The sequence below is a fragment of the Psammomys obesus genome, unplaced genomic scaffold, assembly GCF_907164565.1.
Source record: "Psammomys obesus unplaced genomic scaffold, mPsaObe1.curated_primary_1811, whole genome shotgun sequence".
NCBI classification, from domain to species: Eukaryota; Metazoa; Chordata; class Mammalia; order Rodentia; family Muridae; genus Psammomys; species Psammomys obesus.
The window spans coordinates 58,527,209-58,549,643 of NW_026585644.1; the positions used below are offsets into that span (position 1 = coordinate 58,527,209).

General features: G+C 39.2%; 1 protein-coding gene across 3 annotated transcripts in view; it reads left to right on the forward strand.

The window, feature by feature from the left end:
- Cpq (carboxypeptidase Q) overlaps positions 1-22,435 on the forward strand; it is a 581,425-nt gene that overhangs the window by 81,874 nt on the left and 477,116 nt on the right. Inside the window, exon 2 of one of the 3 annotated variants that reach the window (XM_055620042.1) lies at positions 21,434-21,596. The exons of the other annotated variants lie outside the window; for them this stretch is intronic. The gene's annotated coding sequence lies outside the window, so the exon portion shown is untranslated. The remainder of the gene's footprint in view (positions 1-21,433; positions 21,597-22,435) is intronic. 3 annotated transcript variants of the gene reach the window in all.

The following is a 22,435-nucleotide window of genomic DNA, read 5'->3' on the forward strand; positions in this document are numbered from 1 at the left end:
TTTTTTTTTTTTTTAAGTCTCTGTCTGAAGTACTTTCAGGTCATTCTCACTGGGCTCTGTTACTATGGCATTAGTCATTTTAGGGGAAATATACCTTGGCTTTTCATTCTTTTGTTTGTTTGTTTCTATACTTGGACTAACACATCTGAAGTTAATTGAATAGGAGTGTAGGCCTAGGACAGAAGTCCAGGTGGCTGCTTAGCTGTCAACACTGGAAGCTAGGGGACTGTGGAACTGTGGGCCAAGTGAACAGTGTCTGGGAACTTTTAACTAATGCTGGGAGCTAAGCAGAAGGTAGGTGTTTGGATTTGAGACTGAGGCCTAGAGGCTTCTTGACTGTTAGCATCAGGAGCTGGATAGAAGGTAGACCTTTGGGATTAATGGCCAAACTATAGTTTTGTTCTTGGTATTTAGTTTGAAAAGTCCCAAGAACAGGATTTTATTCATGCGTCCTTATTTCTACCTACTTCCCTTTGTAGCAATGATTTTTACTCCCTCGTGTTCCATGTGTGTATTTGTATACAGGTTTAGAAATTTTAACTACCCAAGACTCCATGATTTTTAGTTCCAAATGGGACATGGTTTAATTTATCAGGTTTTCTTTAGTTGAATAGCTTTCTTTCAGCTGTGCTTTTAGGCATGCCTACTTTAGTTGACTTGCTCAAACTACTTAGCATCTTTCTTCTCCCAGATTTTTTTCTCTGTATTCTAAGCCACTTTTAGGCTTTTTAAGCTTGTTCATTGTTAGTTTGTATACTTATATATTTTATGAATACTGCTAATGGACCAACATATCTGGCTCAGGAGCATCTTCTCAGAAATCAGTGTTTATGCCTCACTATAGGCAGAATCAGAATTTATAGTTTACAAGCTCACCACATGACAAATATAAACATAGAAGTTTGAGATCCCCTGCTCTGTTATAAATTCTGTTTTCTGCCATTTCATTCTGTTCTTTGTTATTTTTATAATGCTTTAAAATGTATGAACGCATTATTGGTTTTCTTATTTTTCTATATTTTGAGAAACATTTTGCTAGAATATTTTATATTCATTGTATCTTCTTCTTGTTTTATAAAGGTGGGCTTTGCCATCATCATAAAGACAAATTATCTTTAAATTTCACCTGTTTTAGAAAACTGTTCATAGAATTGTTTCTGCCTTAGACGTGTTAAAGTGTTAATTTTTTCAACTTACTATGACTCATTTCCTTCTATATTCTCTATTGGCTTTTTTGTTGTTGTTCTTTTCTCATTCTTGAACTGTTGAAGTAAATCCAGGCTTTGTCTTTATTAACAAAAGAGTAGATGAATATTCTTTTGTTTTCCTTATTGATATTATGATTGGATTTTAGATAAAATTTAATTTGATACTTGCTTTTTTAATCTGTAATAAATCTCAATACATCTTTTGTGCAATTCAAAATTCTCTTAACAAGGACAAATCTTGAACACTTTCACATGATTTTTTAGACTGTGGGCTCTTTGATCCTATTTCTAAAGCCTTTTCCTAAAATCTGTGTTTTCATATATACTAGTTACTTTGTGTAGTTGTGAACAAATACTGGACAAAAAAAAAAACAACCTACAGGATATAAGATTAATTTTGGCTCACAGTTTCAAAGGAGTTTCATCCATAACAGCAAGAATAGCAAGGAAAAATGGTTCAGTCTGAGGCAGTAGAAGTGTATGGCAGAAACACTGATCACGTCTTGCAGATGAGGAAGCAGAGAACAAGATTGGAGCCATGGACTACGCTATGACTTTCAGAGGACCCCTCCTTTTGGTTCCACTTCTGCGAGCTATACTCCACCCCTCAAAGGTTCCATAGCTTCTTTCAATAGTGGTACCTACTCAAAACATAAGTCAGTGGGAACATTTCGACATCAAACATTAATACTGCCTATCCTCATTATTTTGCTAAATCAGAAAGGTAAGTTAAGTAGAGTTCATAGAATAAAGAAGATTGGTTTGTTTCAAAGTTCATGGGTACAAAAGAGAAATTTCCCATTAAATCAGTTGTTGCTAACTGTGTTCCTGATACTGCAGCCCCTGCGTTAGGAAACCTATTTTGCCTGATTGTAGAATAAATAAATTGTATGACATATGGTTTAAGTACACTTTACAACCCATTTCTGCTGATGTTGTAATGAATGAAATTATTTTTATTTTTTGTGTATGATGTGTGTGTGTGTGTGTGTGTGTGTGTGTGTGTGTGTGTGTATACAATGTGTATTCCTGGAAGAGGGCATAAGATCCCCTGGAACTGATGTTATGGGCAGTTGTGAGCCAGCATGTGGGTGAAAAGAATCAAACCTAGATCTTCTACAAGAGCAACACATGCTTTTAACTGCTGAGTCATCACTCCAACCTTTACTTTGTGTGTGTGTGAGTCTGTGTGCACGTGTTTGTGTGTGTGTGCACACTAGTGCACATTTGTATGTGTAAGCATAAATAAAAATCCCTAGGAAAGTTTCCACGTCACCCTCTCATTCCAACTGAGCAGCTAATAGTGCTTCTGAAATTGTTGGTAGTCTCAACCCTTTTAAGCTAGCAGTCCTCCATGAACCTTCTTGCTATAACATTTATGCAATAGATATGCAGTGTACATCTACTGACTGGCTCATGACAAAAGTAAGACCAGTGAGTTTAAACCTTAGCAAAGGATAAGGCTTGAGTATTATTATCTAAGGAGAACTCGGGACGTCTGGCTTTACTATAGAAGTCTCATCCCCTTACTTTGTAGGCTCTTGAAAGGGGAAATAGAGCATTGCACAGTCTTGTCTCCTGGAATTGGGGCCGTGATTGTGTTGCTTCCCTGCTCACTATTCACCACTGCCTTACCTTCCATATGCTCTCAGGAAGCCCAGCTTATCCTCTTGTCTTCTTTCTTCATTTCCCCCACAAACCTTAATGAGAGAGGAGATTTTGCTATTAGGAAAATAAGCTGTTGAAATTTAAAATAAAAAAATGGACCACATAAATATGTATGAAACATTAAAACCCTTCTTTGAAGTATGATTTTCTGCCTAATGGATGCTTCTGTGCTGACTTTTTCAAACCTCATTCTTTCTCTACCCCACCCCCTAGTTAAGCCCCACTCAGACCAAGTTGCTCTTTGCATGAACTTAAGGACACTATGATTATCTACCATTAGCATTTCTATAACATTTTGTATTGTAATAATAATAAAGTTTTATACTCTACTTTTCTAAGAGGCCTTATCCACGCAGTAATTTTATTTGATTCCATCAAAAATGCAATGAAGGATGTTGGGGTTTTCTCCTCTCTTCTGCGGGGAGAAGACTGAGGGGCACAGCACTTGAGTGGCCACTGTATGCCAATGGCTACTGGAAAATCAGTCAGTACCAGATGTAGACATGCAGTCATGCCTTTAGCTACTTTGGACAGTGGTTTGACCACTGAGTATTTACAAGGTATACAATATTCTTAATAACCATGCAAAGGAGTCATAACTATCACCTCTCAGCTTCACACAAGGAAACCATGCCTTAGAGAACTTGAATAATGTTGTCTGGGGCACACAGCAAGTCATGGCATGGTTGAATTTGGAAGCCGGCTTCCCTTGGTTTAAAACCCCAGGCCATGTTACATGAAACCCTCCAGTGTATATTGAACTGGACCAATGAATATATTCAATACATCATTAAAAACAGATTTTTTAAAATTTTATTTCTGTAAAATGAAATGTACCTGAGTGTGTATATGCACTACAGACCATGGAGGCCAGCAACATGCATTAGAGCCTCTGGAATTAGAGCTTCAGGCAGTGGTGAGCCACCTGATGTGGCTGCTGGGAACTGAACCTATGTTTTCTGAAAACACAGGTTTTCAGTAAGTGCTCTTAACCAAAAAAAAATAGTGTCTTTCCTGCCCCACAGCATGGCTTTTAAGATGGTTTCATTTCTTTTGACTTCCTAACCTGGGATTTTAAACTTTGCTCTCCTCTCTATGACTCTACAAGTCTGAAACCTATTGTTAGGCATAGAACTGAGTGTCACCTACATAAAAAACAGAGCAAGCAAGTGGAGGTCACATTTAATGTCCATTTATTCTATGTGGATGGCTATTAGGTACTCATGTCACAAGAACCCTGTAGGTCTGTGAGAAGATTCTCAGTTTATGGAGAAAAAAAATACAGATTCAGAGTTGTGAGGGGGTTTGTATAAGACTGTCAGTGGAGGAATGAAGGTTTTAACAAGGGTTTCTTTGACTATTTTTTACCTCCCCCACTGATCTGGAGAGGGCTCAATGACAATGTTGTAACTCTAATGAGAAGAGGCATGGTTTACCTGGGGGTCCAAGAGCAACTCAACCAACAAAGACCATTATAGCTCCTGCTGGTTAGGAGACATTAGAAATGGTATCTGGAGTCTCATAAAAAAGCTCTGAAAGAACTCATAAGAGACCCAAAGAAAAGAAAAGCTTGGCAAGTTGCAGACTACATTGCCTAGCTTCTGCTCTATAACAGCAGGCCTTTGCCTGAAATACATAGGAATACATAGGAACTGGGCCTGAACCAGCAAACTTTCATTGGTAAACATCTTAATGATACACACATTTAGGAAACTGATGTTTTTAATTTTAAATGCTATGCAGCTTTGCCTTTTATAGTCAGTGCTGGGAAGTTGTGGTATACCAGGAAATGATTTACATTTTTGCCTTAGGGCAAAAATATGGAACTTGTAATTATGTCAGAGAAAGGCAAGATCTACCAACTGAAAAACTGAAACTATAAAGTCACAGTTAGAATGTGTGTTGATAAAACTGTTGTGTGGTTGAGCACTCGCCTGGCACTTCACAGAGCTTAAGCAACTGGTAATGACTTCCAGGTAAAACTTCCCATCAGAACCTTCAATGAGCTGTTACCAAGCTCTGAGGTGTAGCTGACAAGCATTTTCCTGTTCCTTCTAAGGTGTTCTGATCCAAGGTGGTTTGGAGCTTGGAAGGCTACGCTGGCTGGGTTTTTGGCTGAGGGGAAAAAAAGCCACATATCCACTTTAGATACACAGGAGCTGGCCAGAATCATGCAACTCCAATCAGAAGCAGAGGGCCTGGCAGACAGGTGGCCCAAAGATGTCATTTCCCTGTCTTCACAGCCAAGGCTTTCTACATCTGTGCTAAAGACCCTGGTTACTCTCTCTCAGTGTCAACTTCTCCAGGAGGGAACCCTACAGCAAGGCTCCCAGGTGGTATTAAAAGGCCTATTTTGGCACAAGCAAAGAATTTGGGAGTAGAAAGTTTACAAAAACTGCGACTTTCTGTTCCCTTTGTACCTCTGCCTGAGAGAGGTAGGCTATAAGATTATTTACTTCAAGGAATGAAGTAGTCATAAATCTAGGTGTATATTGGCATTCATTCCCTTATTTCCTGTGTGTTCTTGACCATATTTTTATTCTCCCCAGACTCCTTTTCATCTCTAATATCATGTTACTGATTCCTGACTCACAGGGTTATGAGAATTGAGACAATGTAAATGAAGTTCGTAGGACAATACAATTTACTATACAATTTGTATAGTAAACTGTTGTGTTCATCAATAGCATTAGAGCTTGTATCTAAGCAGAATTTTGTATCTTTATTAGTTGGGTGACCTTCATATATTTTCAGCCTGTTTGTCACTTTGTCCCTCTTCTAACGCTGTTTAGACCTTTGACCAATTGAAATTCAGCTGCCACAGATCTCAGTGTGCCACTTCCTTGATGGCAGGAAGGAATGTGTACCTGGAAGTGGAGCCTCTCCAAACCATCCATACTGTCACCATTACACACAGGCTGGGGTCGTTGCAGAAGGAGCAGATCTTTGACCTTATTTATCTGGAGTTAATTTTCTTAGAGAACTAAAACTACCATCTTTCAGAATAGGAGAGTTATTTTCTTAAAGTGGCATATTCATGGTTTCTGGTCACTGTCTGTAAGGTGTCCCTAAACACTGGAACTGTAAGGGGTGTAGGCTTAAGCCCAGATGCCAGCTGTGAGAGTTTGAATTTCCTCACACATGACTGACTGAAAGAAAGTGGTATAAGAAAGTACCTATCACATGACATAATACTCTCAATAATTTTTTTTTATTTGTTTGGGAAGATCTCAACATCAGGTAAATAAAATTAGTCGTCTCCCACAGTTTATTTTTTTGGGGATTATACATTCTATAGAACCATTTGTAGCCATCTTAGAGGCTACAGAAGAAGGTACATAGGGATGAAGGAAACAGAACCCAGGATTCTCTTACTCCAGAAGAAGCTCTGTCATGTGTCTTACAGATAGGTACTCTATGTAAGCACTTGAAGTTTCTTTTCCTTTAGGGGTCAATAATTTAGTGTTACAGCTGAGAAACCTTTATACAAGGTAAGATTTATAAACTTATATAAGTCTATAAGATATCTTGTAAAAGTTTCTTTTGTGTGTTTTAAATTTTGGTCTAGAATCCACAGACTCAATTGTTATATGTGGTGAGAGTTGCCATTTTAGTTTGCTAGGACTTCTATAAAAAAACTTTGCAGACTAAATAGTTTTGATAGAAGCATTTTTCTGCCATTAAAAATCTAGATGTTGTTATCAAATTGTTGGCACAACTAGTTTCTCATCCTTTTGTGAGGTCATCTTCCTTCACCTTCATATGGTTTCTTTCCTTTGGAAATTTCTGTGCCTTAAATTTCTCTTAAAATAAGGACATAGAAAAGTATGTGTGGATATATATGATCATTATGCACATTTTTGTTATAGCTCCATATAGGAACTAACACTAACACTATTTATTTATTATATGTAAATAAATAAATGAAATATAGTAAATCCATACTATATTCCATTGAATGCTATTCACTAATGAAACATTGTATGCTGAGTACATATTATAACATACATGAATCTTTTTTTATTTTTTTCTTCACAATTTATTCATTATATATCCTGACTGAAGTTCCTCCTTCAACTCCCCCAGTCCCACCCTTCCTCCTTCTTCCCCTCATCCCCTTCCCCTAGTCCACTGAAAGGGGGAGTTCTTCACTACTGCCATCTGCCTGTAGCTTGTTAAGTCTCAACAGGACTGCCTGGATCCTCTTCCTCCATGGCCTGGCAAGGCTGCATCATCAGGGTGAGTGATCAGAGAGCAATCAACTGAGTTCATGATAGAGGCAGCCCCTGCTCCCCTCACTCAGAGATCCATAGGAAGACTGAGCATTCAATCGGCCACATCTGAGCAGGGGGTTTAGGTACTCTCCATTCATGGTTCTCCATTGGTGCATCAGTCTCTGCCGAACCCCCTGGGCTCAGGAATCTTAAAATAATTAAAATGAGCAAAAGAATCAGAAAATATAAGAGCATATGTAGTATAATTCCAATTATATAAAATCTTAGGAAATAAAAGCTAATACATAGTAACAAAAAGCAAACCAGTATTGTTATTGAGCCATGGATACAAGTAGTGGTAAGATGAAGGAATTGCCAGGGGCATGTAGAAGTCTTTAGAAGGTGTACATTATCATATGTTATTATCTTTACTTAATGAAGATATATTCATTTAAATAAGGTTAATGAATTCATAGATATCAAGATGTGTCAAATCTTATCAAGTTGTTCATTTTTAGTATGTATAATGTATTGTATGGTAATATACCTACTCTATTAAAAGTGCTTAAAAAGTGGCTGAAACATTTGAACCAATGCACAAAGCATAAAAAAAATAAAGTAAAAAGAAAAAAAGGTATACGACTGCAGTGATCCTCTCTAAAGACTCCACAGTCCCACTGGCATTAAGATGGGTATTTCTCTCTTACATCTCAGAAATTATTCAATCCAGGTAGTCGGGATACTGAGAAAGACCCCTCAAGGTGTTAGGAACCCAAAGAATAGAGCATGTACCACATGGATGCAAAGACAAATTGGGAAAGGTTAACCTTTCCCTCTGGTGTTCAGACATGTGAATCACATTCAGGTCCAGTTGCCGCAGATGGTCATTTTAAAGTCTATGGTTAGCTCCCTACTTTGGGTATGGAATTCAGTGCAACCAGCCTTTTAACCTGTGCCTATTGAAATTTGTTCCTAAGTGCTAAATGAGATTGGCAATGTTTCCAGAAACAGATTTATTGTGGTCCAGATGTGTTGTTTTGCTGTATTTTTGGGTTTTTAGACAGTTAGACTTTGCTAACTGGTGAGTCTCAGCCTACATCCTGGAGTTAGGTCATATGTTTCATCATGGAAACACTTTTTGAATCAGGATTTCTGAAACAGGATTATAGGGTTCTCTGACATAGATCCTACAATCACTCCCAAAGGCACATTTCTGGTAATTTGGACCTCATTTCTTCCCAGTCTCTAAAAGGAAAAAACAATGCCCTCCAAGTTAGAGAATCTTAAGCAGTTTTGAAATGGTGAGGTAGAGGGTGAATGATTGGTGTTCAGGGACTGTGATGGAGAAAGTAGGCCTGACCACTGCTTCTCTCTACTGAAGAGAAATAGCACAGAAAACCAGTAGACAGACACAAATATTCTAACCCAACATTCATTTTCAAGCAGAGAACTTAAAACCCTTAGGGATTCTATATCACTTGCATTTAGACACCCTATTTTACAGCTCTGCAACCACAGTCCGCACAGTGCTGTGAGTACCACAGAGACTTGAAAATGGGATTCTGGAAGTAGGACATGGATAACCTGCTTAACTGCTCTTCATTTTGCTAAGTGCTCTGATCAATTAAAACAACATGGACTGTAGAGATAATATGCAAAACAGAACAGAGCTGAGTCCTAAACCATGAGCCAGCAGGCTTTTGAGCCTGTGAGCTGGGTTACCTCAGAGAAGCCTTCTGCTTCTCAGATCTCTGTTTTGGAAGTAATAATTTCCCTCATTTCATGCTTCTGGGAGCTAAGTCAGGTTAGCTAAAGCTACAGTAAAGTGCCCATTTTATCACTTGCCTGGGAAATGGGCAACATTGGTTTTCTACCTTCCATTTCCACTGTTCTTTAGCCTTCATCAAGTGAGGAATGTGGTTTGTACAGCATATTGCACAAGAGTGACATTTAGAAGGTTGCTGGTGGCCATCTCTGTCAGTTGGTGTTTATCTTTCTACTCCTAATTCTTTGTGGTCTATTCTCTCTGAAGCTGGCCTGGACCATACTTCTGTCTTTTCTTTGCTGCCCACAGCACTTCATTAAAAGGATGGGAGGGATGCTCCCCTCCCCCTGAGCTACTGGTCTTTTTCCCAGAAGGGTATCTGTAGGCTTGTGTGGGACACAGCACCAGTGTGGCTGTCATCTGTTGTCATGCCCTGTGTGGGGGAAGTCATGAAAGAGGAACATCTTGGTGAAAGGGAAAAACACAGGGATGAGTACACATTCTCTGGGGAGAGACATTGAAGAGTAAAGCTTTCTTTAAGGAAAATTCAGATTTTTCTCAGTGTGAATATACCCTGCAAGTAAAAGTGGTTCCTGCCCTTGGGCAGTGTGCATTTTCCACAAAGAAAGCTGTGCAGAAAACTCCACAGCATGCTGAGTGTACTTTGTTTCCAGTCTTTCTTTTTGTTCAATTTCTGGGCGTTCTCTGTTCCTGAGAATACTCTTGGTTTTTCAAGCCGGGATCACCTTCTCATGTTGCAAATCCACCTAACCTCCAGACATTTTCCCCCCTTTTCTACACAGCTGTCACAACAAACTTCTCCTTATCTGCTACTAAGTGTATCAGACACTGCTGTGTGGGCTGCAAGTTGCAGACTCATTACCCGGGGGCTTTCCAATAGAATCTGATGTTATCCAAAACTTCTCATCTGTTTCAAAGGGCACAATTTCCTGCATTCTCTGGAGGGAAATCAAAGGCACTGCGTTTAGGAAACAGAACGATCTCTCAGATTTAGTAGAACTCTAGGCAATTATGAGGTGATTATTTTGAAGTTAGTATTTCCTCACCTCATTTCCCCTAACAATGAGTAGAATGACCCGACTATGTGCTTTCCATCTTTGCAGTGATAGACATCAGGAGAATAAATCACAGACATGGAGGTTTTCTACTTTGCTTAGGATTCTCTCCTGTCCTCCTCCCAAGCCAATTTTTGACCATTTCCAAAGGCAGCCATTCTCTCCCACCTACTTCTGCAGACTCGACCTGGGATCAAAGATTCATCTTTATCGTCCTTTAAGTTATACGCCTTGTCACCTGATGAATGTGCTTGTCTGGAGAGGAGGACCTTCCCTATCAGTGGACTTGGGGAGGGGCATGCATGCAGAAACAGGAGGGAAGGTGGGATCAGGAGGGGAGGAGGGGGGGGTTATGGGGGGATACAAAATGAATAAAGTGTATTAATAAAAGTTAAATAAAAAATTTAAAAAAAATTACCCTTTGAACAAAGAAATTGCTGGTGAAGAAAAATCACTTTCAGCTGGTTTCTCAGCTGCTTTCCAGTTCTCTGCCTCTCCTCAGGGCTAGGCTGGGTTTTCCTCACATCATGGTCTTTGTCTCACACTTCAAATTTGTCTGTGTCTCTCTGGTTCTTATTTTGTTTTACTTTTTTTCAGCCACCATTTTAATTTCCTGCTGTCAAACACCTTCTATATCCACTTGTGTCCTCCATTCCTAGAAAGCTTGTTTTATGAATGTTTTTTCTTTTCCATGCATCTTTACTGCCTGTGTACCGATGGAATGTGACAGTGCTTTCATTTTACCTCGACTGATTAAGCATTTTGAATAATTGTTTTAGATCCTTTACTGTGAATCTATTTAGCTTAACCATTTTTCTGTTGCAACCTTTGATTAATGTATGACCACTGGAAAAGAGAGAAATCAGCACATTCATTCCCCTGACACCACTGAGAATGCTTTCTCCTGTGTGGAGCTTGCAGTCAGGTACTCAGCACTCCCTGAAGAAGGAGGGCCTGCACTGCTGAAGTCAATATGTGTGCTCTGAGCCAGTGCTTGCCAGTGATGCTCTGTGGTAGCCATTCCATAGCAGAGGGCAAATGTCAGGACTTAGGGGAAAGTGTGGTTGAATATCAGATTTTAAAGCAAAATGGTGAATTTCTCTTGTGTTAATAGCATGTAGCTAGATGGTATTTTCTTTTTAAGCTCATAAAGTTTAACAGCTGTTTAGTGAAGCGATATTTTCGCATAAGTCTGTTTGACAGGTTTAATAGCAAATCTCGCAATAAATGACTTGCTGAACAGGCCTCCTTGATTTGGGATGAAATAAGAACTGTGTCTTCAGGAAGATTCATTGGGAGATTTTCTGCTTCTGTATTTACAGGATGGGGAGGCCTGTTTAAAGCAAAGGAACCTAAAAGGCACACTCCAGAGGACATTGTTATTACCTCTGCCAGTGTTCCATAATACTTATTTCCTAGTTCAGGGGAAGCATAGCTTGAGCAAGCATGTGGTTTACGCATGAAAACCCATGAGGACAGCAGCTCACAGTAACCCTGTTTTGATGGGTGGTAATTAAATCTATAGATCTATGAAAGCCATCTGCATCTCTGGAATACTGTTGCACTTTGTTCTGACTTCACGAAATCTGAACTCTCTCCTCTGCTTCTGGAAAAGGTTGCTGTACCCAATAATAGTTTTAAATATCAACCAGATTGAAGGTGAATGCTTCATCAGTTTTACTGGCAGAAATAAAGGACTTCCTATTGCTCTTTTTTTGGAGGGTCCTAGTTCTAGAAAAACAGCACTTTCTGAAGCTAGAATTCCATTTCCCTTATTCTCTTCTTCATTCTCTAAGATGATGGAACCTTAGAATTGCTAGTGCTCATAACTGCTTACTTAAATTTAGCTTTCAAGGGAATAAAGTGTACTTTTTATGATTTATCTGAGCTTATGATAACTTAACATGCTTGGGTGTTGACACTGGTTGTGGGTAAATGTATATGTTACAGAACTGCAGATGCTGTTGTCAGGGCAGCCACCCTCATGGTCAGCTTTGCATCTTTTACTGCCAAAAGCACATGATTGCCTCATACACTTTAAATTAAAGAACAAAAAACAAAAACAGATTTTGCAAGCCTAAAGTAAAGTGTCTGTTGTAACGTTTTCAGCTAATTTTTTGTTGTAATTTTATCCATATTCTTTTCAAAAGCAAGCAATGGAGTTTCTTATTCATGTATTCCAGTCCTATTGTGATGTAGGTTAATAAAGAGTTACCTTCAGCCATTTGAATGACAAATATTCACAAAGAAATATAGAATCATATGCTTTAGACAAAAAATTAAAAGGAACAAGAAGAGAATGGAGGAGTGAGTCAAATATGTTTTCTAATATAGAAAAATAAAACTGCTCGTCACTAAACAGTAGATTCTCAGGACAAATCTGCCTCATCCCCCTCAAAAAAGTCAACTCTGGCTTATTCTGATGGGATGAGGAAGAAGAAGAAATGAAAACAGTTTGACGTCTGCATAGAGTCATGAGCCATTCAATGCAACTGATAAGAAGAGAAGTTTCTACTGATGGACCTTTCTTAGTATATCATTTCATCTCTCCAGTCTCAAGCTCCCAAGACTCTTCTGGTCAGGCATCAATATACCAATTGTCCTGCTTCCATAATCCCCTTAGCCTCTGCTGTAGCTTTATGGACCCATGGAAAGAGGAACAGAAAAGTCATTAAAGCTATGAGTTAAAGCCATGAGCTGTCCCTTTGCCCATCTATTAGGATTGACCTCTCTTCCTTCAATCCTCTTGTTTCTTTAAGATATTCGTGTTTAGTGTATTATGTTCAGTGCTAGAGAAATTTGAAGAAAGACTCCCTTTCAAAGCTCTTGTAAAAAAATAATAAAGCTACAAACCTCCATACTGATTTCCACAGTGAATGTACAAGTATGCACTCTCACCAGCAATGGAAGAGTATCCCCCTGCTCTACACCCTCACCAGCATATGCTATCACCTGAGTTTTTTATCGTAGTCATTCTTATGAGTATATGATAGAATCTCAGAGTTGTTTGGATTTGCATTTTTGTGATGACTAAGGGCACTGAACATTTCTTTAAGTGCTTCTCAGCCGTTATAGATTCTTCTGTTCAGAATTCTCTGTTTAGCTCTGTACTCTATTTTCAAATTGGGTTATTGGGATTGTTGGTGTTTAATTTTTTTGAGTTTTTCATATATTTTGGATATTAGAATGTAAGGTTGTGAATGTAAGGTTGGTGAAGATCTTTCCTCATTCTGAAGGCTGTCATTTTGTCCTATTGAGAGTTTTTTGTTTGTTTGTGTTTCTTTGTTTTGTTTTTTTCCTTGCAGAAGCTTTTCAGTTTCATGAGGTTCTATTTATTAATTGTTGATCTTAGTACCAGAGTTGTTCCTGTTATATTCAGGAATTAGTCTCCTGTGCCAATAAATTCAAGACTTCTTTGTCAAAAATCTAGTGGAGAGGGACACCAACCCACCCATAAAACCTTCAAACCCAAATTGTCTCAGGGAATTTTGTAGAACAGTGGGAGGAAGGATTGAGGTAGCTGGAGGGGTCAAGGACATCACAAGAAGACCTATAGAATGAACTAACCTGGGTTCCTGGGGGCTCACAGAGACTGAACCACAAACCAAAGAGCATGCACAGGCTGGGCCTAGACCCCTACACATGTGTAGTGGATGTACAGCCTGGTCATCATGTGGGATCCCTAACATTGGGAGTAGAGGCTCTCTGTTGCCTGCCTTTTGATTCCTTTTCTCTACCTGGACTGCCTTGCCTGGACTCAGTAGGAGGGGAGGAACTTAGTCCTGCTGTGACTTGAGGGGTCAGCGTGGGTTTGTATCCCTTGGGGGCTCCTCTTCCCAGAGAAGAAGGAGAGGGAGGGATAAGGGATGGGGGCATGAGGGTGGGACTGAAAGGACATAAGGAAGGGGGATGGGATCAGGCTGTAAATTGATTAAATAAAAATAAAAAATACAGGCATACATGTTTGATACAGGTGAAGCTCAGCCTAATAGGGAAGCTGGGCATGTAGTAGCCCTTTCTTCTCAAATTCTAGCAAGTTAGAAACGGTTTTGTTTCTTTTCTGTGTGGCAACTTCCAGAAGTAAAAGTAAATGCTAGCAATATTTGAAGAATTGTGTAAACTTTTTACAAATCAGTCAGATAAGTAGATTTTCCTTTTTCCCCTTTGGAACAATTGGAGAACACATAGGACATTAAAAACCAGTAAAGAGAGATTCTGTTGTGTTCTTTGCCCAGCTTTCCTAAGGAGAGTATCTATTTGAGAGCATCTCTACAACTACAGTGATGAGAAATCCAGGAACTTGTCATTGGTGCCACTTATAGTTTTTATTCATGCTTAACCAGCTGTTTCTACATGGGCTTTTCTTAGAGTAAAATCTATTGCTCTGTTTTTGATTTTGAAGATGCTCTTGGGAACAAAGTTTTGTGTTGGCTCTTTCATTTTCTTCCTGTATTGCCCTCCTGTCTCTCTTCGTGAGAAAAAAATAGAAAATCTATTTCAATTAGCACAATTTTGGAATTCACATATCAGCTAGGTGTACCAGTTACTTTTCTCATTGCTGTGACCATGTACTTGACAAGAAGCAACTTAACAGAGGAACAGTTCATTTGAGCTTACAGTTTCAAAGTTTAATTCATCATAGCACTGAAGGCATCATGATAGGAGTTTGAGATGGCTAGTCACATTGCTTATAGTCAGGAATTAGATAACAGATAGGAAGCAATGTCAGCCTACTCACAGTAACCCATCTTTTCCAGAAAGGTTCCACTTTTCAAAGATTTTATAATATGACATTCTAAAACAGGTTCATTAACTGCGAACTTGGATCTAGGTGTTCAAGCACAAGAGCTGAGGGGGACATTTAACATTCAAATCACAGCATTCTACCCCTGTTCCCATAGGCTTATGTGCATCTCATAAAGGAAATTATATTTACTACAACTTCAAAAGTCCCCAGAGTCTTTAATAGCTCCAGGGTTTGCAAGTATAGAGTCTTTTGAACTTTACAGAGGCTCTCAACTGTATGCCTTCATGATATTAAAAACTCCAAGTAAAGAAATGCTATACTATGAATGTAAAATGGCAGAGAGTGGACAGCCCCCTTTTTAAAAAGCAAGGCTGAAAACCAACAAGCAGACAGCAAACTCTGTCTCATAGGACCTCTTTAGAGAGGTTCCAGTGCTGCCATACTGCCTGGCCTCAATGATGGTCTGGAGCCTTGGTCCAAGGCTCCACAAGTCCCTCATTTTGGCACCTTTCATGCCTGTTAAACCAGTCCTATGTGGAGACAGTGAAAATGATGCAGTCAAATTTGCTAATAATCTAGCATCCTAAGACCACAGTTGCATTTGGTCCTGTGTACTCACTCCTGAGAGCACACTGGCAGGTATTTCAGTAGCATTCTCAATTTAGATTCTTGTCTCAGCCTTAAAAGGTCATCATTGCCTATTTCTTGGTGCATAGCAGAGGTTTTACTTCAATGGTGCTAGTCTCTTTAGCAATTATAGCTGCTTTCTCAGCACCCAATTTGTCTGCAACTATAAACTTTCTCTCCCCAACCTCCAGCTGCATGTTTTTTCTATCTTTTTGCTCTCTTACACTGTAGGTCTACATATGAGCAGTGAGCAGTAAACATGATGCGGTTTTGAATACTATCCTGTCTTTGAAGTTTCTGTACCAAAAATAAAATATATGTCCATTACTTTAAAATTCAGATTAACTTAAGTTCTTAGGACACAGGTAGGATACAACCAAGTTCTTTGCTGGACTATAACACAAATGATCTCTACCCAAATTCTCAACAGAATATTCTTCCCCTCTGAAAGCTTGTGAGTAGAAACCCAGCAGCTTGCATGTCTGTCAGCATTCTAGTCTTTCAGACTCCAATCAGAGTGGCGCATTAAGCTTATTTGTAACATTCTAACCCACCGGTATACAGTCTTACTCATTTTTCCTGCCAACCTGTTCTAAAACCCAACAAACTACACGGTCAGTTTTATTACAGTGATTATATGACTCCTTATTTCCTGCATTTATTTTAAAAATAAATTATTATTCATAATTATTAATAATTTTATTAATTATTTGGGAATTTCACCTACTTTCCAGTCATCCACGTCCACCTCTCCACTGCTGTGGCTTCTTCCCCCAAAAGAAGATTTAAAAAAGAGTCCAATTTGTACTGTCCATACAGTCACTTCAGCAGGGTCAAATTCCCAGTGGCCAATACCTTAAAAAGAAAAAAGTGAGTCCTCCCCTACTTGCACCCGTGCCGTAGCCATCTATTGTGGAGTGCTACATTTTAGTATACTTACCAGAATTTTTAAGAGTTCTTTTTGATGGCTTCTATTTGTAGGTTGTTACTTTGTGGGGGGTTGGGGCTGTCTGAGAAGCCTTCTATATTTCTTTCTTAACTATGAGATTGCAGTCATAGATACCACTTCAAAATAAGCTTCCTTGCCCTTTACAATCAGCAGCAGAATGAATCATGGATGTCCACATGGTAAGCAGCCATTATACAGACATCCACCCAGCCTCTGGCTTCAGCATGGTCTCCAGTGGCAGTATAGACCAAAGACACCAACATGGTCCCACTGCAGCCTGGCGCATGGACATCAACATGGGTTCAGGCAGCAGCACAGACCACAGATATCCATGTGGCCTTCAGTGAGGACATGGGCTGCAGATATTAACAGGACTCCACTTGAAGCAGGACCACATAACCAAACATGGCCCCTGTGACAGCATGTACCACGGTTATCAACATGGCTCCAAGTGGCAGCACTAGCAACTTATTTCTGCATAGCACCCAGTGGAATCACAGCCCATGCACATAAACATGGTGTCAGGTGCCAGCCCAGCCAGCCCAGACCACAGACATCCACATGGCCTCTGGTGGTAACACAGGCCACTGTGGACATCAGCATGGCCCCAAGCTTTAACCGGACCAGAGACCCTGTTCTGCTTCTTCAAACCTCCACAGTCTTCAACATAGCTCTTCAAACTGTAAACTAAGTATTCCAACACATAAGCCCAGTGGGTGAACATTTCACATTTAAATCACAACATTATTCAAGCTAAGTGTCAAGAAAGTCATGAACACCAACAAGAGGAAAAAACAATAGCAGAAATCTTCTCTCACACATTGGTTCCCTGTTCTACTGATCAAAGGCAGGTTGGAGTGTGTGCTTAAGATGGTGCATGTTTCCTACATACCTAAGGTGTAATAAGCATAGTTCCCTGGATTATAAAGAACCATTCTAGAATGCACATCATCTCTTCATTTATACAACCTGTATGTCTGCTACAGTCTTTTAAAACTAATTTTGCTTTTAGTTCATGTATTTTTTGCCTGTGTTCATGTATGACTATGCTTGGTAGGCATGATTAACTCCTAACTTTAAGATTGAAGCTTGTCCTAGAGATTCAAAGATTTACAAGGTACTTTCCCATATTGAGTACATGCTTTAGTAGAAGAGATGGACATTTAGGGAAGTGTGCAGGCTAGTTTTATGTCAACTTGACACAAACTAGATAATTTTTTTTCTGAAAAGAGGGAAACATAATTGAGAAAATGCCTCCATAAGATCTAGCTTTAGGGGAATTTTCTTAGTTAGTGATTGATGGGGAGGGCCTAGGCCATTGTGGATGGGGCCACTTCTTCCATAGGCTTCTGATCCTGGGTTCCTTAGGAAAACAGGTTGAGAAAACCATGGTGAGTAAGCCCAGAAACAGCATCAATCCATGTTCTCTCTATCAGCTGTTGCCTACAGGTTCCTGCCTTGTTTGAATTCTTGTTCTGACTTCCTTTGATGATGAATCATGATATGGATGTATAAGCCAAGTAAACCCTTTCCTCTCCAACTATCTTTTGGTCATGGCATTTCATCACAGCAATAGAAACCCCAACTAGAATATGTTCAGTCATAATAATGGTATATGCAGAGGTCTGAGTAGGGCACATGGGAGTATATGGGAAGCACAGCTAGTTCATATTTCAGAAGTCGAGGAGAGATTTCCCTGGAGTACACAAGCTCAAGTGAGTGTCTCTAAAGTTTATCAGGATGGATAGGGGTTCTAGGACAGATGATTAGCAAAGGAAAAGTGTCCAGGCAATGGGATAAGATTATGCTAAGTCTTTGAGGCATAAAAATAATGGTCCCTTTGAGGAAATTTTAAGTGTTATCTTTGCTGATTCTTTTTTTTAAATTTAATTTAATTTTTTATTATTATTTATATTTTATTAACTCTATATCCCAGCTGAATCCTGCTCCCTTATTTCCTCCCAATCCCACCCTCCCTCCCTCATCTCCTCCCTGCCCCTTTCCAAGTCCACTGATTGAGGAGGGCCTCCTCCCATTTCATCTGACTCTGTTTTATCAGGTATCTTCAGAGTCCTCCTCTGTGGCCTAGCAGGACTGCTCCTCCCTTGGGGAGTGGGGAGGTCAAAGAGCCTGCCATTGAGTTCCTGTCAGAAATAGTCCCTGTTCCCCTTACTATGGGAAACCAATTGCTTACTGAGCTACCATTGGCTTCATCCGAGCAAAGGTTCTAGGTTATATCCGTACATGGTCCTTGGTGGAGTGTCAGTCTCAGAAAAAACTCCTGTGCCCAGATATATTTGGTCCTTGTGGAGCTCCTGTCCTTTCCACGTCATACTAACTCCCCTTCTGCCGAAGGTTTGGTTATGAATCTTAGTATCTGTTTTGAAACACTGTTAGGTAGAGTCTTTCAGATGCCTTCTGCAGTAGACTCCTGTCATACATCCAATGCACATCTCATTTGTCTTTCTGTATCCTACAGAACTGAAACATTCCTTTGTAGGTGTAAAAAAATCAACCCCATCATGTGTGTGTATGTGTTTGTATATGTGTTCATTTGTGTGTTTTTGTGTTTGTAGAAGCTCATGCACATTTTTATATATGCCTCTGGAGGCCATATTTCAACATCATCTTCCTTGATTGCTCCTTGTCTTATTTTTGAGACAGGGTTTCTCACTGAACCTGACACTTGATGATTCAAGTGTCAGATGATTCAGATGGGCTGGCTAGGAAGATTCAGGGACCTAGAAATTGCTTTGTTACCACTTCTCTAGCTTTGGGCCTGCAGATGTGTGCCTCCATGCCCAGTTTCTCCATGAGTGGTGGGGATCTGAACTCATATCCTCATGCTTGTGTGGCAAACACTTCAGCAATCGAGTCATCTCCACAGCCAGAAAATCTCTTTTGAGTTTTCCTATATCATAAGGAATAGAAAACCACTCCTAATAGCCATCCATCATAATCCGTAGCATTTACTGTGAATACTCATTCCTAGGGGCTCCAATTAGGTTGTGAAGGTACCAGTCTCCTTCTTCTAGTGCTCATTGTCCCAGTCTTCCAAGCTTCTTGTGCTAATAGGTATTTGAATCTTTCTTTTTATTTATTTATTTTTATATTAATTACAGTTTATTTGCTTTGTATCCCAGCTGTAGCTACCTCCTTCATTCCCTCCCAATCCTACCCTCATTTCTTTTTCTCTCTCAAGTCCCTCTCCAAGTCCACTGATAGGGGAGGTCCTCCTTTCCTTCCATCTGACCCTAGCTTATTAGATCTCACCAGGACTTTGCTGCATTGTCCTCCTCTGTGGCCTGGCAAGGCTGTTCCCCCCTCAGGGGGAGATGGTCAAAGAGAGCAAGGACATTCTTAATACCTTAATAAGTTCAATTTCAGTTGGTTTGTGGGAAAAGACACTAAATCAGTAGGTTGGGTAACGACCTTAAAAAATGAACCAGTTAAGAGTTTGATCTATAATTTAGTTAAGTGGTAGCGAGAAATGTAAAGAAAAGTGTGATTGGAATTAAATATTTAAGGAAAACCATAATAAAGTATCACAGCTAAAATGTAAGCCTTATTTTACATGTAACATATAAAGAGATACTTCAAATAAATTGTTCAAGGTCGTGAATTTAGGCAGACATCCAGGACCAAGTCTCAAGTTTCCTGCGGTAGGAGAAACTTATGAATGTACTCATGCTCAAGCAAACCTATGTCTCATTTGAAAAAAGTAATTGTAAATGATGAATTGGAGCTATATCCTTCTGTTATTAAATAAGACTACTTGTTTGGTGAGTGTGTTCGTTATTCTATAAATATTTACAGATACTGTGTTTTGGGTTGTGTGTAAAGAAAAAACACATCCCGTGAGGAAAACATTTCAATGAATTTTTATAGAAGTAAAATAATATCATTGTTATATATTTTATAATCTAGCATGATAAAAGACATGAAACAGGAGCATGGGGTGTGCAGCAACCAGCTATACCTAGGACTTAGAGACTGATAAGTTGCTCCTTGCCTCATACCAGTTTCATCAGTGAGAAATGACAAAATGTCACTGTGGTCAGAGGGAATGACATAAGAAAAATCAGAGTTGCATAAAGATTGTTCATAAAACTCAAGCAGTGGCAGAAGCCTGCTAGGACTGCAACATAAGGACTTATGAAGACCAGCAAGGTGTATCACAGATGTGTGTTGCTTTTGCAAAATACTTCTGGCTGCGTTGCTTTTAAAAAGATAATGGTTTTCACAGTTCTGGGGTCCAGAAGTCCAAGATCTCAATTTTGATACGGAATATCTGGTTTGGGCTTCTGCTTTCAAGACTGCAATTAGTTGCCATACCTTCCAGAAGAGATGAGTAAGGTATCTTCAAATCATGGAATAGATAAAAGAACAAGAGAGCATTTAGTAAATGTACTAAATACCATTTGAGATAGCAGAACCCTTGTGTCTTCATCACTTTCCCAAAGCAACGCCTCTTAATAATGGTGCATTGAGGCTGGAATTTCAATATGAATTTTGGAGAGGACGCCACTATTTAAATCATAGCAGAAAACATAACTGTGATGCTTAGTAACAAATAGTACAAAACATCTTTTAGAGCATACAAGTGATTTGATTATATTTAATGTAAATCTTGTGGCCAAACAGCAGTCCAAGTGGAAAAGATACTAGATGTAAGATGGAAACATGGGGTGGGACATGGTTCCAATATAAGATAATGAATTTCTGAGGTGGTGAAGTGAGGGTGAAGGTGGAAAGAGGGGGTTAGTTAGGAAGAAAACAAGATTGAGTTGTACCAATTATTCACATCTTCACCCTGAGGGAGAGAGGAGTTGTTCCTAACTAACGACTAGCACTGGGACTAGACTAGGGTTGGGAATGGATGAGAAGGTTTAGAGTTTAGTGCTGGATGTTTAGACTTTCAGGAGCACCAGAGAAACACTTCTGAGTATGTGTGAGAAACTGGCCTGTGAAGCTGTGTTCACAGACCAGAAGAGGATCAAACTAAAGTGACAGTGACTGAAATAGAACGTCTTTTCTCAAGTAACAGGAATAGTGGTGGTTTTGCTGTTAAGTAATAGAGGGCAAATTATCTTGGACTTGTTTCTGTGATTATAAAAATAATGACATATAACATCTTTGAGCTTTTCCTGTTCAGGTACTTCTGTTTACGTCTCTGCAGGACTATAGCATAAGACTTCCTCTTGGCTAGAAGATGAGATGGAAGGAGGAGGAAGAGAACTGTTTAATTCAATTTAGTTAAATAATTAGTTCGCCACCTCATGAGACACAACAACTCTTTAAAAAACAAACATAAACAATGACAAAGCCACCAAAAGAACTATGTAAGTATACGAGAGTCTTTACTACACAGATTGCCATTATGTGTAGCTCCTAGTAAGATTTCTCTCCATGCAAAATGTCTGCCATCCACAATGATACTCAAAATGCTTCTTGGTAGAGTTGTCATCCTTACAGAGACCAACTAGCTTAAATGATTGAGCTACACATTTGGTACTCTCTTTAATTTTATAACCGTAGGAACAAGTCCAAGAGAACCCGTGATGTTTAACTTACTTAGAAATCTCTAAGGTTTAGCTAGTAAAGACAGAACACTGAATAAGTAATTCAGTGTTCATTAGTAGTAGTAGGATCTGGGGTCATTCTTGCTTTTTGATCTTTCCCTAAACTGTAAGGTCTTAATTTGAATATTAAGAGTAAGGTCTTAATTTGAATAAATACGTAACTGGAGTTCAAGCTGTAGGAATTGGAAGGCAGTCAAACTTCTTTCTTAAGATGGGTAAAAACAACCTAAATCCAGGTAGGCTCACAGGAGCTGTGAAATGAACCTTCCTGGTATCAGTGCTAGTATATAACCTTCCTGTTTTTTTTAAAATGACCCATGGTCTTGATTAAAGACTTAGTGTTATGTTTATAACAATGAATTCTGTGCATTAATCAAGATTTAGGGGAAATATTTAAATTTTCACCTAACTATTGTATATGCAGTTTTAGAAGACAAGGTAACTGATACAAGGAAAATGAAAACAGAGGCCCTAAATCTCGCTCCCTTCTTTCAGCCCACTCTATTTTCCACTTTGTTCATATAGTCATTTTGGAATTTTTAACAGAGCCTGGGACATTTAAAAATAATGAATTTTCAGGAAAAACTATTAAGAAGTGG